This window comes from Phalacrocorax carbo, chromosome 1, assembly GCF_963921805.1.
Source record: "Phalacrocorax carbo chromosome 1, bPhaCar2.1, whole genome shotgun sequence".
In the NCBI taxonomy this organism is placed as follows: domain Eukaryota; kingdom Metazoa; phylum Chordata; class Aves; order Suliformes; family Phalacrocoracidae; genus Phalacrocorax; species Phalacrocorax carbo.
The window spans coordinates 121,053,242-121,075,580 of record NC_087513.1 but is presented as its reverse complement, the minus strand read 5'-3'; the positions used below and the strand labels follow the sequence as shown (position 1 = coordinate 121,075,580).

The following is a 22,339-nucleotide window of genomic DNA, read 5'->3' as shown; positions in this document are numbered from 1 at the left end:
GCCAGAGCAGTGGAGACATCAGTGCTGAGGCATTCATTCCTTGAACCTGCCTTTGTTGCAAAACTATTTCTGCTCCTTTGCTAGGCTATCCTGAGGACCGACAGACTAGTACAACATGTGCTGATGCTGTAATTAGTAAATACCCACTGCAAGTGGCAGCAAAAGATTTATAGCCACCATCGGAGGTTTCAGCAAGAGGAAAAGCACTGAAGCACTTATGCTCACCACCAGCACAACAGTTTGCTGCTGTTTACTGCATTTTTCTCCAGCCTCCCAGCAGGGTCCAGCTAGCATTTCCTACCCTTTGTGCCGCAGACCTGGTAAATAAATCTTTACTGACCTGTTGTGGCAGAAGTCATGGATGAATGTGCTGGTGGGAAAAGAGTTATGTTATTTTAGTAGGTTAACAAGCCCGTATAGGCTTCTTTGCTGTCAGCATTTGGCCTCCTACCAGGCATATGATCATTCTGTTATGCTTTCTGTTCCTATTCCGGTGGTTTATGCAGGTTGGTTTTTAGCACTGCCTGTATATAGCCAAAAAGCAGGAGGAGAACACCTGTGTCGAGTCGCCTCCCACTTGCCTGTAGGTGGGAGCTTCTTGCTTGTGCTTTGGAGACAGGAAAGGGCTCTTCCCCCACATAGAAAGGGCAGGCAGGTGTCTGCAGGTGTGTGGTTAGGGGTTAGGGCAGTGCTTCCCCAACCTTAGCAATTGAGGGCATAATCTGAAATGTGATGCACATGCAAGCAAAAGGAGAGCTTGTTTTGTGCCGCTGCAAGTAGCGTGCCTCCCAAACACATCATCAGCAAGACAGTGTCTAGAGCTTGACTGGCCTCAACATCTACGACCGTATGAACTTGACCAGAGCTGTTACTGGCATTTGGACACCTCTCTCGTCCTCTTTCTTCCACACCCCTGCAGAGGCACGTGCACACATGGATTCTCGGTTGCTTGGTAAATGGTGAGTTTATACTGGTCTCTCAAATAGGATACATTCTCTTTTCTGCCTGACCAGGGCAACTCTTATGGGAATGAAATCATCCTTGATATCATTGTGTCTCAGTAAATTTAATCAAAATTGGCCAATAAGTTTGAAAGTTATTAAAGTCGGGGGGATCGGGAATTGGAGTGCTTGGCTTCCATAGGAAAATGGGCAGAAAGGGTGGGGATGTGTTATAGAGGAAAAATGGAAATACCTATTTGGAGTCTTAGCATGCTATACTTTACCTCCCTTTCCATTTTCTTCTCTTCCGTGTGTAATACAAATATTTTAACTGATCATTATTTCTTCCCATTTACCCTTTCTGCTCCTTTGGCCAGCTCCACAGGCAGCACTGACAGCCTCCTCTGGTTGGTTTGAATGCCTTCCTCTTCTCAGCTGCTTCTTCTCCTCAGGAGGCCCGTCCTCACTGTGCTGGGAGCACACGCTTGGCTCCTCAGCTACAAATGCAGCAGAGTTAGAGCAGGGGTTGTTCACCAGGTTGTTCACCATGCCCCCTGGCTTGCGCTGCACAAGCCGTGCTCTTCTAGTGACCCTCTTGTCCTGCTGAAAGGTGCTACGGACCCGTCAAATGGTTTGACATAGCACTGAGCATGATAACAGGAGGCATAGCCCCTGGGAACTGCCTGACTCGGTTGCGGTAGCTGGCCTGTAGCTGACCCAGAGGCTCGTGGCGTTTCAGCCAGGGGGATGCTATTTTGGCAATGCTGCTGCAGATTTCATGTCATTTTGGCTGTGCTCCCACTGATGTTGTGGCCATAGCTCTGGATATCAGCTGGCCTCAGCTGCTCCCTTCTCTCATCGTCTTTCTGCTGCATTTTGCTATCCTCAGCCCTGGGTTGCAGGCTTTGTTTTCTCTGGGGAAGGGCTCAAAAAACTGCTTCTGCCTTTGTTACGCCTGGCTCCCTTCCTCTCCCTTGTGTTGCCTACTTTGGTTCATAATCTTGAGGTGTTTCAAACTTCAAGGTACTTTTTTGTTATTTAGTCCTGTTTCCAGAGGTGTTTCGGGGAGCTTGAGGCAGTCATGCTACTGCTTAGTATTATTTTCTCCTTTGGTCACCATACTGGCTTCAGTCCATTTCTTTTCCATTTGGCTGCCACTTGACCATACAGATGTTTTGGGTAGCTGTAGTGGCATAACCAGGCAGGAACTAGACTCCTAAAAAGGCTTTGGAAAGAATTGACTCCAGTTTCTTTGGGAACTTGGTTGATCAGTGTAACAGAAACAGGAGTGATTTGATCTGACCCAGAAGATGGCATTGTGTTTGTAAATCAGGTGAAAGGCAAGAAGGGCTCGTGGTGTGTTAATTTGTTTGATCAGAATCTGCTTGGAAGGTAATGAGGTTTTGGTAAGATTTTTGTGAATGAGGCTGCTGTTAATACGTACTTACAGGTCACTGTGACCCTGAAGGTTTCTGATAAGACAGTTGCAAAGTCATTGTGATTCTGTGAACATACATGTAAATGAATTGATGTTTTCCTAATGATAAAAGACCAACTCCAACATACTGCAGAATATTTGCAAATGAATGTAGAAAATAGATATCTGGGGTCATAAAAGGGCATGCCTGAGAGATTGTTTCTAGGGCTTTTCCCAGGGTGATACTCTTGGTCTGCTAAGCAAAGGAGGCTGTGAGCATGGACCAGATAACAACTCGCTAATAAGGTTTGTTTTGTAAAAAGGCCCTCTCTTCCTTTGACTTCTGCTGGAGTAAGCCTGTGACTTTCTGTAATAATTTTTATCTGTGTGTCGAGAATTTAACCTAGAAAGCATAACTGGACTGCATTAATTAAGCTTTATCTAATCTCCAGCTAAACCAACAGTCAACAAACAAATGGAGCTTTCTCAGGGCAGGTATGCCTTGCGTTTACATGATTCACAGCATAGTTTCACCTCCTGGGAAGAAAGGTGTTCCCCAGTCATTTTGGGGTTCACTTTCTGGGAGGAATGAATCCCCTCTTTACAGCTTGTGTCAACCATAAAATACCTCTAAGCCTCTTCTCCCAGGAAACATGGGTGCCAGAAGAGGTCTGTTCAGAGAGCACAGCATCCTCCAAGCATCAACGGGGTCTGACACCTGGAGTAAAGTGCCCAGTTTGTAAGACCTAGTCTTTGCGCTTTTGTATTTCCCTCCTCGCTGCATCTACTTGCCCAACCTAGTGCCTCTTTGAGGAGGGTATGGATTTCCATTCCCATCATAGCTGAGTTGGAATATATTACTAAACCCATGTCTCCCACAGCATTGTTTACACAGAATTGTGGATGCATCCCTAGGACTGATCAAGACTGGAGTTAGTTTGCTATGTTGCTGGAAACATAGGCCAGATGGGCATTTTGAAATGGAATTGAATGAAAGACAAGAAATGACTGAGTGACGAAATATATAGATAGTGTATGTACAGTGGGTGCCTGTGTGTAGGGGAATAGACAGGGATCGGCGACCGGAAGATCACGGGCTGTGACGGAAAGATAGACTCCTCCCCATAGGAGTGGCAGGAACAGGAAGCGCAAGAGCTATATAAGCGTGTGACGCAGTTAAATAAACGGACATTTTGTATCCATCATATTGATGTCTGTGCATCACTGTCCCCAGGGTGGGTAGAGCCCTGTGTCCCGGAGGTATGCGGCCCAAGATAAGTTCTCCCATAGAAGCGTACAGCAACACCTGTGCATGGGTTTTCAAGGGATATCAAGCTGCTACCACAATCGTTTTCATTAAAATTAAACCCACCAGGACATTATGTTTTCACAATAGGATTCTTAGGTGGTTTTCTCTCTGAAGCAATCTCACTGTTGTTCGCATCTGAACATGAATATCCCACTCCAGCCTGATTTTAGTTCAGCCTGAGAGCTGTGAAAGATCTGGTTAACTCAGGTCCTCTCATTGTCTCTGAGTTTCAGTGAAGCAAAGGCCTCTGGTCTTCCCCTGGCTTTAGAGCCAGAGCTGAGCAGGCCGGCTCCAGGAAGACGGACAGAGAGAAAATAAAAGGAAAACTGCAATAGTAAAGCCCACGGGTGCTAAGAGAGCTATAAGGGAACCTGAAACCACACATGAAAAATTCCTCCAGGCTCAGCACGAAGTGCATCACCTCCTTTCAATGTGTTTTCACCCATGAAACCTTCCATGGGAAGAATTGCAGAAGGAAAAACCTTTCCACTTGTACACGACAGGATGCCAGCAAGTGGCAGCAGCTCCCTGCCTGACAAAGAGACTGTCCACATCTCACATCAGTTGCCTGCTCCATTGTTTATCTGAAAACAGACCGACAAAAAAAATGTGCAAATCACAAGCTCTTTGACAATGCTGGAATAGCTTAGCCCAGGACTGATTTGAGGGGCTGAAAGGAGTGAGCTGGAAGCTGGGGGAAAAGTCCTGCACCGATCCCCCTGTGGGGAGGTCCAAGGAGGAAAGGAGAAATGTGGGGTTTAGGAATATGGAATTCCTTTCTTGCAGGAGGACCTCCCATTGCTATTCTGGTTTCTGTGTCTTCAATCATCAAATGCAGCTTTTGTCTTTTGATAGGGCAAAGAGGAAAGTACTGTACAATAGCTGTTCTAAGAGCCCGGCACACCCCACTTCAGTGGTTTAAAGCTTTCTTTGTGCTGAATTTGTTCTTATAGTGCTAATGACCAGGTTGCCATAAATAGGCACTAAATAGGTCTGGACACAGTAAAGGAAAGTGAAGGTCAATGTTAGCTCTTATGTTGTACTTAGATGTCTGTATCAAAGGACTTCATAAAGAAGGGGAAGGTGCATTTTTCAACTTGGGCTTCCTTTTAGATACAGAGGGGGAAACTGAGGCATGAAAAAGTGGTGTGACTGAGAGTCACACAGCAAACTGCTTGTCAGAGCAGTATAAGGACAAGAATGGCTGTGGCCTCTGCCTGATGTCCTGCATGGTCGCTGCCAAACAGCAAGTCATCAATGTATAGGGCAATGTTAACTCCTCATTGAAGCCAAAGTTAAGACTGACATGGACGTCAGTAGAGACAGGACTTTATCTGCAGCCCAGCTTAAGCAGCCTAAGCTTTGAGCCAAGTATCCTGTCTGAATGTCCAGTACGGGGAAGGCAGATGTACTTTGGATGCTGGGGTGCAGGTGCTATGCTGGCCACAGGAAGGCATGAGAAAGGATGTGAAAGATGCTTGTGTGTGTAAGCAGGGGCTAGATTTGGTGGCCCATACAGAGCTGATATCTAGGAAGCTTGGAACTGGCTTCCTGGAGAGGTGGTCAATGCCCTATGCCTGTCAGTGTTTAAGAGACATTTGGACAATGCCCTTAATAACACCTCAAGGGAAGTGATTCTGCCCTTCTACTCTGCTCTGCTGAGACCCCACCTGGAGTGCTGTGTCCAGCTCTGGAGCCCTCAGCACAGGAAAGATGTGGACTTGTTGGAGTGGGTCCATAAGAGAGCCACTATCAGAGGTCTGGAGCACCTCTGCTGCGAGGACAGGCTGAGAGAGCTGGGGTTGTTCAGCCTGGAGAAGAGAAGGCTCTGGGAAGACCTTATAGCAGACTTTTAGTACTTAAAGGGGGCTTATAAGATAGATGGGGACAAACTTTTTAGCAGGGCCTGTTGTGATAGGACAAGGGGTAATGGTTTTAAACTAAAGGAGGTCTAAGGAAGAAATTTTTTACAATGAAGGTGGTGAAACACTGGCACAGGTTGCCCAGAGAGGTGGTAGATGCCCCATCCCTGGAAACATTCAAGGTTGGGTTGGACGGGGCTCTGAGCAACCTGGTCTAGTTGAAGACGTCCCTGCTCATGGCAGGGGGGTTGGACTAGGTGACCTTTAAAGGTCCCTTCCAACCCAAACCATTCTATGATTCTATGATTCTATGCTTGAACTTTTGGTCAGCCCTGAAGTGGTCAGGCAGTTGGACTAGATGATTGTTTTAGGTACCTTTCAACTGAAATAACCTATCCTATCCTATCCTAATCTGTTCTGTTCCATTAATTTTAGGGTCCCAACACCTGACAATGTATATCTCTTTGAAGGGTTGTTCACTGAGCCTGGCACTCTGCCAGGGTATCACCATTTGCACGGGTGCCAAATGGATAAGAAACATTGTGAGCTGTTTGAGTGCCCTCCCTCTCTGCCTCTCTGCCTAACAGATGCAAATGACTGTGTTGCACCTTATGTAGGGAAGAAAGCCGTGGGGTATTTTTAAAGATGGGGAGTGGAAGTGGTTTAGCATCTACGTTTCGTTTTCCTGCCCTAAGCCAGGCTTTGAGTGTTTCAGCATGAGCGCTGAACCATGCCTTGGATGTACCAGACCTCATTACCAGCCACATGAGCCCTGTTATGTCCACAAAACTAGGGGAATTTAGGATGTCCTTCCCTTTTCAACCTGCCGCAGCAGTAAGACCATCAGGTCCACAAGCATCGAAACTGGAAGGCACAAAACTAACAAATTAGGTACGGCACAGTCCCTGTGAGGTTGGAAACACACTCCTCTGGGTACCGATAGTTGCATGGGTGGGAGAGTAAGGCACAGTGTGGCACCAACAGGGGACACCAGCTCAGTTTCCAGTGGTGGTCACTGCCACAGGTGCTGGAGGGTGCCTGGATATCTCATGTGAAATCAAGCAGTTCCTGCCTAAGAAGGTTGGTTTTCACTTCAAGACTACGTGAGATCATTCTGGGTTGGCAATGCTGGCCCGTGCCCCGCAGCCATGCTTTGGGGTCCACGTTGCCCACCATTCCCCAGGGGTCCATGGTACTGGGCAGACACCAGCCTCACTGCTGTTGCAAAGAGGTTAATGGATAGGCAAGGGTCATGGAGCTGTCTCACGGGGAGCTGGCACCTGCAAGGGCACAGCTCGCTGCTTTATAACGTGGTGACAGGTGATACACAGCAATTTGTACCAGGTGGGGAAGACACAGATGTGACTGTTTATATTCCATGGGGGCATTGCCTGACATTGTTGGTATCTGCCTGCCTCTCTGGGTCTACATTTAGCTTGCAGTGGTTCAGGCACTGCCCCAAACAAAAGAAAGAGAGGGAGAAGTTGTCCTGCAATGGATTCTGTCAGCTGTGGTTGTCCTAAGAGGGTCAAGCTCATTTCTGGGCAGCTCTCGGCAGCCACTTCAGTTCAGGTAGGTCTGGTGTTTGTGAGACACCTTGTACTGGCTGGCCAGACCCAGAGTGACCCATTATTCTTCTCCTTCTAAGAAATGAGCCCTCTCTTTTGACTCCTTTATTTTTCCCTACTGCTTGTGCCTGCTCAGAGCTTCCCTGCCAGGGATCAGCTGCTGTCGGGGGCTTGGGTGGCATCTGCCCACAGCCCTGTGGGAAGCTGAGCCTGAGCAGGCATTTTCCAGAACAAGGCAGCCAGCACTGGGTACAGAAACCCTCTTTCCAAGTGGGGCAGGCTGGGTTGGAGCCCAGGGTATGACCTTTTCTGCATGGCACGCTCCCATGTAATGTGACCTGATGTCATTCTGCTGCCACGCGGTGTTGCGACAGGGCTTGCTGGCCTTTGCATTGTGCAGGCGGGACGTTGCATTCCTCCCCCTAACTGAGGGACCACTGGTAAACCACACAGGATGCCAACCAAATTTTGCTATTCTTCATTTTATGTTGCTTAGGATGAAAGTATTTGACCTTAAATTACTCTTCTTTTTGAAAAGGGAGCTTGTTTCTTAGGAAAGATGGATTTCATTCTTAGGTTTTGGAATAAATCTGGTATGAATCCGCCCATTGTTCGATGCTGCCCGTCCTTTTCAACCGAACAGGGAAACTACTGTAGTTGCTGGCATTAGATGTCTGTCGTTCAGGTAGGGAGTCTGAACCATGCTCTGTGCTCGCTGACTGTGTTTCAGGCAGCGATCCAGGAGCAGGGACACTTCTGGTTACAGTGCAATGCAGGCTGTGTACCAGTGTAAATTAAGTTTACCACACACAGGTAAACAGCTCTGTTCTTTAACACATCAGCTCAAGCGTGAGACAATCCAGTATGAAATGCTTGCATTGAGATGAAGTCACTTCTTTTCCGCTATCTCACTTCATCCTCGTGCTAATCATCCTGGCTTGATCCTGTGCTATCCTGTAGAAAGGGTAAAATGCAAAGAGGTAGAAAATCGTTCTGAATCTGCCATTGCAAAAATCAACTCCCTGGCTTCCTATTTTCAGCAGACTTCTTGATACCAGTGCAAAATGTAACATATCTTCCTCCTAATTCCCCTACTTGTGCTGCACCGGACTAAGTCAATAGTTTTCTTTTGCTTTGGGCATTAGAGAAACAAGATAGAAATGACAGAGATCTTTGATAGAAATATAAAGGTGGGAATATCCAGAAAAGGGACAGAGTAAGTCAAAATTCAAAACTGCCTTCCAGAGAATTGCACTCAATAATTTAGTATTTGTAGTTGTTCTAGTCAAAGATAAGTTTGAGGGCTCAATAAAAAAATAATAGGGACCAGCTGAATAAAAGAATGTGACTTTTTGAATCTGGATGGTCAAATGATAGTGTTCAGTGTTAGTATTTTGATCTGAAAGAAATCAATTAATAAAACGCACATTTTACTTAGATGGCAAATTTCTACTATTTACATGTCTTATTTTCTAATGTCAGCACAACTATTGGGAAAAGAATTGTATTTTTTTTTATTTTTGCCTCACCTTGTGTAAATTATTGGTGCTAATGATGGATCTGTAAGCAACCTGGCTTGACTCCGGGAATGCAGGCAGGATTTGCAATGGTAGCACTTTAGAAGACCTTCCTTTTGACCTCCTGAGGCAATTAGCCATGGTCTCACTGAAAGACTTATTGTGCACAGAGCATCCCCTCTGAGTACAGCTGCAATGAACAAGCAGGAATTTCTAAGACAGCACAAACTTGTAAACCCTTCCACAAGATTATCAGATGACAGCAGGTTGAAAGTATGTAATGAGAAGCATGGGTTCACTGACTAAGCATCCCTAAAGGGACTGATGCTTAATCCTTTCATAGATGGTGCCCTCTCACCCTGCTTTGAAGGAGGAGGCGGCAAATGTGCTCTAGAGAAATGACATAATTGAGAGTAAGGTTGATCTACTGTTAAATAGGAGCAATACGGAGTTTCTTGCCACTCTACATAGTCCTTGATTTGTCCCTACCTCCTTGTCCCCCTCCTCTCTTTCGGGAGGCCAGCGAGGGCTCCTACTCAGCACATGGCTCACAGTATCAAGGCAGCTGAAGCTAACCTCAAGTGTTGCTTTGGGTCCTGTGCCAGCTCTGCACTCCCCTATTCTTACACATGCTGAGAAGTCTTAGGAGATACCTCCACTTCCATATAGCTGCCATACTGAAGTGTTGACTCTAAAACAAAGTTGGAGTAAAGAGTTAGAAGATAAGCTTGTTTTAAATTACTGCATGAACTACTGACCTCTTGGGTGCAACAACTAATTCCTGCTGCTTCAGAGAGTACTAGGTACAGCCCAGGATGAAAGGGGTGCAGGGTAGCCAGCTACAGGAAGACTAAAGCTGTCATTAGCCATCTTTGCAAAGCCTTCCCTGGAAGAAATCATAGTAGTGAGAATTAAGTTTCTGTGTATATGCAAGCCCACTTCCCTCATGGTTAGCAGCTCTGACTACCACAACTCCACAATAGGATATGCATAAGAGTGTATTAAGGTAACCCTGTGGGCTTGCCATCTAGACAGCACACGCACAGCTAGCAGGGAAGAGGGGACAGCTTGAGTACCAAAGCCCTGCACAGGTTTCTACAAGCCGTGCTAACAAGCCTGTGTTAGTGCTTCACTGATATTTTTAACCGGGCTAGGTCTTACAACACCAACTTGTGTGTATGTACCTACATACCAACTCACCTCCTGACTGCACCTGTAGGCATCACCCCAGCATCACCCCGCTATGTCTCTGGAATCATCTTGGCATCATCCTGACATCACCTCTGCATCACCCCTGCATCACCCTGGCATCCCAGTGATTGCAGATGAATGCATTATGCCCCTGGCTGCTGGGGATGTCCTGAGAGCTGGACAACTGGCAGCTGTTTTGGGAAATTGTGAATTACCCGTGGTAATGTCCTCTTCTGCCTCCCCCTGCCCTGCCTCACCCCAGCCTCTGCCCTCTGTGCTCTTGCTCCGCTGCAAGGGGGCTACACGGCAGAGGAGGCATCACAGAGATTTGTCTGGCAGGTTTGTAACGAGAGGGGTGTCATGACCCTGCACATTCATCAGGCGCTTGTTTTCAGCCTCGTCCCATCTGTGATGTTTTTATTATTTTTTTTCCTCCCTCTGCTCAGCTCAGGCTGCTTCGGGAGAAGTGGCACGTAGGCACATACGTCCTTGCGCACGCTATACTTGTATAAACTCCATCAGGAAGTCATCTGGCCAAACTTTCCAGAGCTCTGCTTTTAACCCTTCCCTAGGCAGGCTGTAGTGGCAGCCTGGGGATTTCCAGGGAGCGTGGACACATACATTCATCCTCCTGTTTATTAATGCCCACCGCTCTCCTTCCCATAATCCCCAAGCACGTGGCTGTGCAGCTTTTGTGCCCATCCTACTCTGAGTTCCCACCAGAGAGAAGTCCCCTTCAGCTGCACGCATGCACAGGCACACACAGGGCTTTGCAGTAAAATGCTGCCTTGGCTTTACCGGAGGATGAGGTAGCAAAAGCCAGTCATCAAAAAGTGCTGCAGCAGAGGCTGCCCTGGTGGGGCAGGAGGAAGGAGCGCTGGTGGAGCAATTCTCCTTTCCAGTTTTTATTTCAGAAGTGTGTCCTTACCAGGCACACAAGTAGCAAAGGAAGTTCTCACAGCCCTTAAACGTTCGCTGTGGTCAGGGAAAGATTAAAAAAACCCCAACCCCTTCATAAGTGACCCTGTCTTCAATGAAGACGTGTCTCACTGTATGTCCCACTCTGCACAGAGGCACGATTACACACCCACATAGGCACATCAGCGTGCGTACAGACATTTCAAAGGGCTGAGAAAAACCCCGTGAGACTGTTCGTGTAGGAGAAAGCCTGCTATTTCTCCCTGTGACATGTGTGGATTAATAGTTCTCCTAATTGTTAAATGCAAAATAGCAGTCATCCCATTTTGTTGCTGGCTTTTAACTGCCCATTACCAGATTTCAATGGCTCTTACAAGATTTTGGAGTCTATTGCACAGGAGTGAGTAAATGGAACTACTGGAAATGTTATCTGCTGCGAGCAGGTATGGAGCAGGGACATCTGAGCTCATGTGCTGTTTGGCCAATGGTGCTGGCTGTTTTTTGCTCCTGCTTACCTTGGTGTGAGTATGAATTGTGTGTCAGACCAGCGCATCTCCACCAGAGAGGTGCCACCAATGGTAATGTTGTCTCTCTTGACTTACACCACTGTAAAACAGCCCAGAATTTAACCATTTATCTGTGAAGTTGTTCCCAGACATTTGTCCCTGGTTTAGCATGTATTCGTTAATCTGCTCTAGCGTTGCAACACCATGACACAGTGAAATAGATTGAGCGCGCAGGTCTTGATTCTTCTCCTGGGCGCGCAGGTGTGAATCAGAAGTAACTTCATTAAGTTAATTTAGTTAGCCTGGTGTTAACTTTGTCTTCTCTATCAGATTTACTGGCGTCTGTCTGAGAGGGGGTGTGTGTGTTTGCACTCAGCTTTGCTTGGACAGCTGTGGTATAGAAGGGATCCAACCGCCTGAAATTCCCGAAAATCTAGGGATGACTTTTACGGCAGACTCATCCACTGCAGAGATCTTTCTCTTCTCGAACAGCTGTTTGTGCGCCATAAAGAGCAAAGGAGCCTTCTGTTTCGGTCAGACTCCTACTGAAATTCATGAGATGCAAACCATGACTGCTCACTCCTTGGAGTCGGAGGTATTAATAGTGTTCCCTGGTTGCCTCCTCTCCTGCAGTCGGAAGAATCAATCAAGCTCTCGTGTTCTCTCAAGGAGGTGGAGAAGCTGTGAGAGCTGAGGAACATGCAGGCTTTTCACCACATGTGGTGCTTTCCTTTTCTCTTAGTTTGTTTCTTCAGATCTTTTGTCGATGCAGGTTATTCCTCTGTCTCCTCATCTGAAGGATCGTAAGAGTTACTTTTGTCCCAAAGTCCAGGCTCAGTTCCTCCATCCTGACAATTCATTGTAGCCTGAGCTTTTGCATGGTGAGTGGGACATGTGCACAGGTATCCTTACAGAAGGGATTCTCTGTGCATCCGTGTATCATGGTTAAGAGGCCTGGGATGGCATTCAACATCAAATGGTTATTCTCTGTGCAAGCAATTCCCATCAGGTCATTAAAGAAGGAAGCTACCACTTGTCCTGCTCAATTCTTTGGTTTTCTGCCCCTCAGTGGCAGAGGACAGTGGGTTTCCTGGGGTTGAACTGACCATGGAGACTCAGCTCTGTGTGTGCTGGTGTAAAGGATGGGTTTGCTCCATCTTTGCCAAGTCCTTCCCCAGGCTAGCTGGGGCTCTGCTTACTAAGGCAGTCCCTTTCAAACAGCAGTGGCAGACGGGGCCTTGCCTCCTAAGGCACCTTACTGATAGTGCTGTGGCACCGTGCAGCACTTGGACCTTCTTCCTTGGGGGCAGTGGAGGGAAGAGACGTGTCGCCTCCTTGGCATGCAAACACCTGTAACGCACTAGAAATGGTTGATGTTGTTCACCAAGGCCCTAATTTTTGTCTGATAGGCCAGAGTGAAGAAACTATTGAACATGTCCCTCTGCCACCTTAGGTAAGCCAACACTTGTCCACTGATGAGCCAAAGGCAGCAGAGATTTGCCTTCCAGTTTTAATGGACTTCAGATTAATTATGTGTTAAGGGCTGTGTGGTTGTTCTCAAAACGTCCACCAAAAGAGACAACTCTGTACACCTAGGGGAATGGGAGCAGGGCAACGAGTTGAAAAGGACACCTGGCCAGAACTGGAACCACCACCCAGGTCACTCCAGGACCTGATTTCATTCTTACCTGTCTCAGAATACCTGGTGACAAGTCAGTGCAAAGATAAATCCCTCTTGCCAAGCTTTAAACACAAACCTAAAGCAGGAAGAAACTGGCTCACTTCTGCCTGAAATCCTGCATAAGCTCATCCTTACACTGCAGACCTCAGGGCAGGCTTCCAGAAAAGGCTTCTCATGCTGCCACCAGGTTTTGCATGCAGAGGTAACCTTACGGGCAGACTGGAGAGAAGGTATCCTTATAGGTGTATTTCTGCCTCCATGACAGAGCCTTTGGGATTAAGTGTCTGATATTTAGGAAGCAAAAGGATGTACAGTGCTCAGTCCTAACCTTTCCATAACCTGTGGAGAAGCAACAAAGATTCCCTTTAGCCATGTATGGCGTGAATAGCGAGGAGCATGCACATAACAAAATTAGAAAGGAATCTGATAGATAGCCCCAAAGATAAATGCCACTTTAGGCAATGTTGCCTTAAACTGTTGACAGAAGCACCATTCAGAGAGCAACTGTGAGATTTAAGTGCTTCTCTGCTTCTGGGTGGGATAAGGTGTCATGTAAAATGCATTTTGTGTTTTTGTTTCATTTCCCTCTCTCCACTCTTCTCCAATGAGACCATACATGCCGAAAGCATTAAAAACAGACTGTGGTGAGTTTGTTTCACTAACACATCTCCACATCAAAGGCATTGCTGGAATCTATTGATTCTGGCAGAATCGCAGAAACTGGTGATGTTTTCAGTGAGAAATCATGCACTTCTCAGTTGATTTCAGGAAAGAAGAATAAGAACAGCAAAAAGCTCTACTGTGTGCAAGTATTCACCCTACAGAGAGGCAGAAATTGCAACATTTCAGTTGTCTCCCTCAGTGCCAGTAAATGCTCAAGGATGCCTTTATTGACAAACAGTGGAGCTCTAGCTTACGTGATCTTATGAAAAACTGGCCTATTTAATTTTTGTTTTCACTGTTTGTGAATAACGTGACATTTCTTATCTTACCTATTGTTTACTTCCTAATTCTGAAGGGAATGCACCCTATGCCAGTGAACAGCATTGGCACACAGCTCCATGACTTATCTCAAAAAGCCCAGAGATTATCAATGATACCAGGCCAGAACCACAGGGTAGATTGCTGCTACGCTTTGTGAGTGGCCCAGGCAGATTGACCTCTGATGTAGGTGTACCTTAATTGCAGTCTCATTGGAAAATCTAGTTCTGATCAAAAGATCCATCAGCTATTTTGACCAAAAGTACATTTCCTTCTAATTTTGCCTCATAGAGATGAAACTGTTGTATTTGTATATCACTTTAGCATGTGTTTAACTGAAACCACTCAGTTTCTGCTGAAAATGGCTCAGTGCTGTAAGACCTGTATTAACCTTGGGTTTCAGTGCAAAATCTGAAAGGGTCATAGATCAAACTGCACAGTGGGAGGAACTGTTTTGCCCTGCTCTGTTTTCAGGGCTTTAGTATTTGTAAAACTCTTTGACTCCACTTTGTTTGCATCCTGTAAATGAAGAGCTTCCAAAACGTAAAAGAATTAAGGTGTTTTCAAAAGGCGTCTGTGCGCAGGTAGAGGATGTGATTAATGCAGACCAAGTCTATACTACAGACGTGCTGGGTTAAGCTGTGGTATGAAGAGGTGTGATCCTCACCAAGGCAGTTTGAAAACTCCCTGACAAAATCACAGTGACCACCAGTTTGCTGCAATAGTTTGCCCGGCTTTGCTCGAGGAGATGCATGTAGCTATAATATGTTGACCCATAGAACAATAAAAACCATCTGCCTTGCCAGTATTATTGAACCCATGTTGGTAAAATACTTCCATTGCAGACATGGCCTCATATAGTGGCTTCATAAATGCTGTTTAATAGAAAAGTCCCAGTCAGAGGCACAGTGCCAGAGGAGCGTTTTCCTTAGAAACATCCTACTTGGGGTCCTCCTCGTCCCAACCAGTGATTTCCCATGCACTGTTACCCTCTCAGAGGATCTCCCCCCTTGCGCTCACTCTGCTCTTCAAACTGGCAGCTGCAAGTCCTCAGGCGTGGGCTCTGCTGGTGGCACTGCTCTCACTGCCAGCCCCTGTGTGTCCTGGGCAGTGCTCTCCTCCTGCCTACCAAGGCAGTGGTGCCTTCTTCTACTGCCTTCCCCACCAGCCCTAGTCTTGATCTATAGGACTTTGTGACAATCCAGCCTCGCCTCCTCAGTGGGAGGAATATCTGCCTGGATATATCTAATTATAGTGAAATGGAAAAATGTCCACTAAAGATGAGGACAGGTTTTCCAATATGTAGCACAACAGTAATCAATACTTGCATCAATACTTAATTTATCTACGTCAAGTGGAACGGCTTCAGCAGGAGGGAATGAGATCATCTCTTCCGACCCTAGCGCGCTATGCAGTGTCACATGGGATGGGAAATGTGGGTTTAAATCCTTTTACTCAGAGGTTTTAATTCTCAAACCCTTAGCTGCAAGGGTACTGCTGCCAGGAAGACTTTGACATGATGGACCCACCGTTAGCTCATGAACAGAAGTAACATCTTAATTCCTCTTCAAACCTAACCCCAGACCCTTAATCCCTGTGTAAAAACCCACTGGGATCAGCATGAGTCTCCTTTGATCTCAGCAAGCTTTTCGGCTGGCCTCTGATGAAAGGCATTTACCTCATGGCCACTGAGTCAAGCCCCTGGAGGACCCTTGTTGCTTCTTATAAAGAGCTGTAATTTCAGCAAGAGGCTGCAGCGTTACCCAAATATCAGCCCCCATGAATATGTACTCCCTTGTGCCGCAGCAGCTGTTCAGCCAAGGTATTTGCAATGTTCCCCGTGAGATATTAATTTTTGGGCACCTCCCTGCAGGGACGTGAACGGTGTGACTCAGTGACACAGAAAGCTTGCTGGGAAGTGGGGGAGAGTTGTCTGCCACGGACAAATGGTGACATAAGCGGTGGGCAAGAAAAAAACAACAACTCCTCTGTTGCAACAGGAGGTGAAGGTTTCAGCTCTCTGTGAATGGTTCCCCTAACAGTGACTAAGCCGTTCCCTCCATCCAGCTAATGGAGAGACCATGCTACGTGCTGCGTATTCCTGTAAACCAGCCGCCTTCAGGTCATCCCATTTCAAGGCTTCTCAGAAGGGATCTCTCAGTGTGCTGGTTTCACAAAATATCCTGAATGTGGATTATGTTATATTTCAGTCACTCTTTCCTTTCTCATTAAGCACTTTCCATAGGAGTTGCAGCCCCTTGGTTTAGCTGATGGGGAGGTAAGCATGCCTCACCCTTAACTTCTGCCTGTTCCTCTGTTTATAGCTTGGGTCCTGCTCCTGAAATGTGGTGTGCCTTATTACCCCTTTGCCTGCAATAGGAGATGACCATGAACGTTTCCAGGACACTCTGTTTTTCACAGGGGCCTGTCCATATGTAACATCTCTCTGGTATTAGTGACAGCTGTGAATTTAAAGCACAGTACCTCCTCTTGGGCACCTCAGCCGAAATGGATGAGCTGAGTCACATGTGTACTCTGGGACAGGGGTGCTGGCAGGCTTATCCAGAAAAAGCTATCCCAGAACAGTTCCAGGAATCACTGAGGAAAACTGAAGAGCCTAAATTGGTCCCAATAGTCTATGTGTGTTCAACAGCTACACCAGATTTCAGAGGGAGCTACCAAACCAACTGGGAATCCTTCTTCAAGGACTTGTGTTCCTTCTTTAAGGGCTTGTGTTTCTAAGCTTTCAATGGACCATGAGTGGTGCCTGTTCATGACTGCCTTGGGTTGTTAGACCCTGTTCTGAATGCCTATAATACGACTACCTTGTTATCTGATAAATGGTGTCCAGCACTTAAGCGAGTGCTTCCCACTGTCCAAGCAATTGGGCAGGCTGGCACTTCTCTTTTTGAGAGGAGGACAAGAGGACAAACATGCTGAACATTCATCAGATAGCTGAGTGCATTACCGGAAGGGGCTCAGACGTTGTCATGATAAATAAATACGACAGCCTACTCAGAACACAATAGAGGCTTCAGTTTATTCCTAAATCATTAATCTTCCCTAAGGAGTGGCTTTCCAGTGCTGACTTGGGCACTGTGGGAACATGGCCTCTTCCCAGCGACAGCGGTGGGCTCCTACCCACAGTATCTCCTGGTGGGATCACAGTGGAGCTCAGCATGTCCCGGGCAGGTTATCCAAGGGGGCAGTACGTGACTTTTAGTGCTGTTTGGGGGAGGACGCCTCCAGCATGGGGTGGCAGCCACGCTTTCTGCTGCGGGTGGTAAATGCCCCCTCCCCAGTTAGCGGGCTGGCAGCACTTTTCCTGATGGAATATAACACAGTTCAGTGCCTCAGGTTTTGTGAGGGGGCTTTTCCTGACCACTTTTTCAACTCTCTGTTGTCTGCTACCTACGTGGGGGGGTCACAGGTGAGGGACTTTGGCTCCTTAGCCCCACAGACTGTGCTTCTGCTGCAGGCTGTAGGGTGATACCCCTTAAATGCTTTTAAAGGCATTTCAGTTCAGTCTTACTGGAGCCTGCTGAACATCTCAGAAGGCAAGCTGTGGGATGCTGCACACGGTGGTCTGTGCAGACCATGGCAGGGACAGGAGGTGTGTGGGAGCTCCTGTGCATTTGAGCCTGAGGCTAAGAGAGGCATGAGGGAAGCCCTGTGGAGACAGTGAGTTGGGATAAAGGCTGTGACACAAGCTGTGGGAGGAAGCACTCTGTGGGAGAAGTGTGCTTACAGCTGAAACAAAAGGGCAGCTGCATGCATGACTATCTAATATACATATGGATGGCATGTATATGTTTGTGTCTGCGGTGTGTCCCTATAAAAGTGAAAGTATTCTTCCAGAAGAAGAATCTGCTAAATCCTCTCTCCACTGAGGCAGCCAATGATCTTCATGAGGAAACAGAAGTGGGCTGTTTTTTTAGCACAGAGCTGCAAGGTAGGACAGGGATTAAGAATTTAAGAACTGCAGTAGCATTGGGATATTTTTGTTAGAGGTACTCATACCAATAACTGCTGCCTGTCACTGAACTATTTTTCCCATTTTCTCACTCAGTCATGTTGAATATGCCCGGGCTGCATCATCCCCCTTGATGGACAGCAATTGGAGATGCTTTGGAGTACGTGGGGGTTGCCCAAGAGGCTGCAGATGACTGGAGACAGCCTTGAGCTCTCAGAATAAGTCAACCTTTTGAAGAAGTTCAACCCCCTAGCTGTGTTCCAGACAATCCAGCTACCTCTACCCTCATAGAATTGTAGAATCATAGAATCGTTAAAGTTGGAAAAGACCCTTAAGATCATCAAGTCCAACCGCTGACCTATCACTGCCAAGTCCACCACTAAACCATATCCTCAAGCACCACATCTACCTTTCTTTTAAATACCTCCAGGGATGGAGACTCAACCACCTCCCTGGGCAGCCTGTTCCAATGTTTGACAACCCTTTTGGTGAAGAAGTTTTTCCTAGTATCCAACCTAAACTTCCCCTGGCGCAGCTTGAGGCTGTTTCCTCTCGTCCTATCACTTGTTATTAAGGAGAAGAGACCGACCCCTGCCTCACTACAGCCTCCTTTCAGGTAGTTGTAGAGAGCAATAAGGTCTCCCCTCAGCCTCCTCTTCTCCAGACTAAACAACCCCAGCTCCCTCAGCCGCTCCTCATAAGACTTGTTCTCTAGACCCTTCACCAACTTCGTTGCCCTTCTATGGACATGCTCCAGCATCTCGATGTCCTCCTTGTAGTGAGGGGCCCAAAACTGCACACAGTACTCAAGGTGCGGCCTCACCAGTGCCGAGTATAGGGGCACGATCACCTCCCTGCTCCTGCTGGCCACACTATTCCTGATACAAGCCAGGATGCTGTTGGCCTTCTTGGCCACCTGGGCACACTGTTGGCTCCTGTTCAGCCGGCTGTCAACCAACACCCCCAGGTCCTTTTCCTCCAGGCAGCTCTCCAGCCACTCCTCCCCAAGCCCGTAACGTTGCATGGGGTTGTTGTGACCCAAGTGCAGGACTCGGCACTGAGCCTTTTTGAATCTCATACCGTTGGCTCCGGCCCCATGACCCAGCCTGTCCAGGTCCCTCTGTGGGGCCTTCCTGCCCTTCAGCAGATCGACACTTCCACCCAGCTTGGTGTCATCTGCTCATGTAGGAGCTGAGCCTCTTCCCAGGGTAGCATAGCACAGCCACTGCCCTGGGCAGCCCCAGGCCTTGGTGCCAGGCACCAGCAAGGCACGTGTCTGCCAAGGGAGAGGGAATGGCACAAAATGGTCACAGCCCTCTGACAGGTCCTGGTGCTCATCATGGTTGTGAAGGGGTCCTGGCTCAGCTGCTGGAAAAAAGAGTATTATCAGAGAAAGTTCCTCTGTACTTTGGAAATCATTGCTAAAGCTAACAGGGAGTAAATGGCATCTCAAAACGTACCTCTTCCACCATGAGAAACAGTGGCAGCCACAGCCTGGTAAGAGGGACAAGTAGGTGAATCCCTGCGGACAGGACCTTGGACGAGCCAGAGAGAGTGGGGGAAGAGGAGAGACCAGGAGAAGGTAATGAGAGAGCCTCTACACTGACCCACTTCTCCTTTTTTCAGTCATGTGACAATGACATTCATTAGGAAACATGAATTGATGGCATTTCCTGGGGAGCTGTTGCGTTCTCCATGAGGCCTCGTATTTCTCAACCTGCTTCTCCCCACTCCTGCTCTTGTACGCACTGAGGCCTGTGGTGGTGGAGCGAACAAGCACTCGCCCTGCTGGTCTTTTCCTCCCTGGCCATAGGCTGACCCCTGAGGTTATCTGACAAGCCTTTCGTCAGACGTCAGCAGGAGCAAGGATTGGCAGGAAGACAGTGCTGTAATACGGGAAGTCATTGCACTCACGCATCTTGCCCAGCAAAGGTGGAGAAGGTGGCCCTGGCCTTTACGGCATTTCAAAGGCATACACTGTTTCAGCGCTGCCTGGAAGCCTAAGAGGTGTTGCTGTCATAAAACTGCCAGCAGCAACAGGGTGTTTGCTTCACCTGACCTCTGCCACATCGTCTTGCCTCGCCTGCAAGGGGAGAGGCTTTATTCCTGCTCTCAGGAGGCACAATTTTCTTCTGGCTCAACAGCTTCCCAGGAAAGGCTGATTTATGCTGACCCCAGCTGTGCGCAGTGGAGAGTGGATGCTATCTGGTCTGGAGACTTCCATCGCAAGCTCAGCTCCTCACTTCAATACAGAGTGTAGCAAGAGCTTTGGCCGCAGGGATTTTGCAGCGAGGAACTGAGTTACCAGCACGGGCTCCAAACCCGGCTGTCTCATCTGGACATGGTGGGCCATGGTGAAATGTCACACAGGACATTTTGTAGTAGATAGATGGGTTGTCCTCCTTGGGCACCTTCCAAAATGAGGCCACCCCAGGCAGAGCAGGCACATGGGTGCTAGCTTTGAAGGTGGGCAACAGTCCCGCAGAAGAAGGGAAACCATAGCCAGGAGCATTGATTTCAACAGCAGATTGCACAAAGCTGGCAGGGAAAAAGGATCGAGCCCCTCTGGAGCCATCAGCTCACTTCTAACACCCTGTGGACGAGCAACCACCAGAGGAAGAGGCTGCAGTGCTCCCAGTCCCCACAGCTCCCACCACTTTGTGGGTGGGTAGAAATGCCACCCAACTTGATGCCACCTCCAGGAGCCCCGGGGTCCCCAGCAGAGCCCAGCAGTGGCTGCAGCCGCCAGCCCCGTGGTGCCTCAGGACCGTCCGTGCAGGTCACACCCTCACCCGGCACTAGGGCCCTGCGGGGTTTGGTGTGGCTGCTGAGGCTGCTGGAAAATGAAATTTCAGTCCTGCTGGCAGCCTTCCAATTTCAACATTTTTCTTTCTTCCTTGAAAGAAGGCAAAGGGGGAAGTGAGGCCTAGGGGGGTCAAAACAGAGGCAGGAGGAGCTTGAACCAACGGGTTCTGACACTCCGTTTTTGCTCAAATTTCTCAGAAATGCTTGTTTGGGAATGGGGCATTTAAAAATGTTCTACTTAGATGGAAAATGCTTTATCTAGTATTAATAGTTAACCTTCTTCTTGTCTGAGACGCCTAAAAAAGTTTCACTTGGCTTCCTTCCACACAGCTGACTGACGACCCCATTCCAGCCCTGTGGCTGCGTGCTGGCTGCGCTGCCTCCCATCATGGGCGCTGTGTGGGGGGCATGGGCTCACCCCTCTGCGGCCCAGGACAGCAGCCAGGGTCCCTGCGGGTGGTCCTGCTTCCCCCGCTGGGGAGCTGACAGGATGAGTGCTGACAGGGGCATGAGGGCAGCGCAGAGCTCGCTGCTGCCTCCGCTCGCCATCCAGCTGAGTGTTTTGGCTATATGGTCTGCAAAGCGAAGGGGGACTTTTGTTAAAGGCCACTGACATTTCCATTGATTGTAGTCACTGCAGACTGCTCCATCTCGACCTCCATCTCTATCTCTAAGTCAAGTCCCTTCCTTCCTTCCAGGAAAACAGCCATGTCCTCTGCTTCCTTTCAGTGCTGCCCCTCAGGGATGGGGTCGCAAACTGTTCCTCTGGTTGCATGTCCTCAGCTTGCTTGTGGCCCTCCTCTCACAGCCCCATCTGGCGGGGTTCAGAGAAATCTCCAGCTAGTGATGGGCAGCACACCAATCTCTTCTAGCCATGAACCATCACATCAGCAGGGCACCCAGACGGGTAGGGGGACCGACCAGGCTTGGGAAGCATCTGAGCCATGTGTGCAAGCGCGGTGTGGTCCCTGCTGATGGGAAGAATAAAGGACTTTCTGCAATTACCCCACGCGTTCCATTTGGGAAGCCAGGATTTCGAAGCAGCAATCAAGCCTTAATTGATTAAATGCTCACCGCATTCCCGGGACTGAGCTGCTGTCGCGAATAAGTCACAGGAAATTAGCAATTTGTCTGAGGTGCTTCTGTATGTTGGCAATGTCTGGACTCAGGTCCTCCGGCCTTGTTATTCATTAGACCACACAATCCTCTATCCTCGCCAGGTGGCATCCCAACAGCACTGCCAGGGTGAAAAGAGCAAAATAATATAACTTCACGTTTATCTAGGAAAAAGTTTCCCACAGTCCCTTCTGGATCTTTTTGTTTTGATTCTGAGGTTTTGTTTTTCTGAAAAGTTAAAATAAATCTCGAACTGCAACTGTGGAGCTTTTCTGAACACAGTGTTTGTTGCTAGATGATCATTTGAGGGAAACATATGAAAAAGTAGTACAGTGCATTTATTGCTGGTTGAGCAAGGCTGATGATCAAGTATTTTAAATGCAATGTGACATTTATGCGTTGCACAAAGCTGTTGTGGTCTCTCTGAGTTTGCGACTGCTGTTTCTCTTCCTTCTGGACAGAAAACATTTCTTACGGCCTTTCTCTCCAACCCTGTGCTTTGCTATGCAGTACAGAGCCTGACTTTCATTCTGCTTACTCTGTGCTACTCCAGA

General features: G+C 47.9%; 1 long non-coding RNA gene across 1 annotated transcript in view; it reads left to right on the top strand.

The window, feature by feature from the left end:
* LOC135317053 (uncharacterized) overlaps positions 1 to 22,049 on the top strand; it is a 36,447-nt gene extending 14,398 nt beyond the window's left edge. Inside the window, exon 2 of the long non-coding RNA XR_010376185.1 lies at positions 17,961 to 22,049. This is a non-coding gene — a long non-coding RNA (uncharacterized LOC135317053). The remainder of the gene's footprint in view (positions 1 to 17,960) is intronic.
* Positions 22,050 to 22,339: the final 290 nt, after the last annotated feature.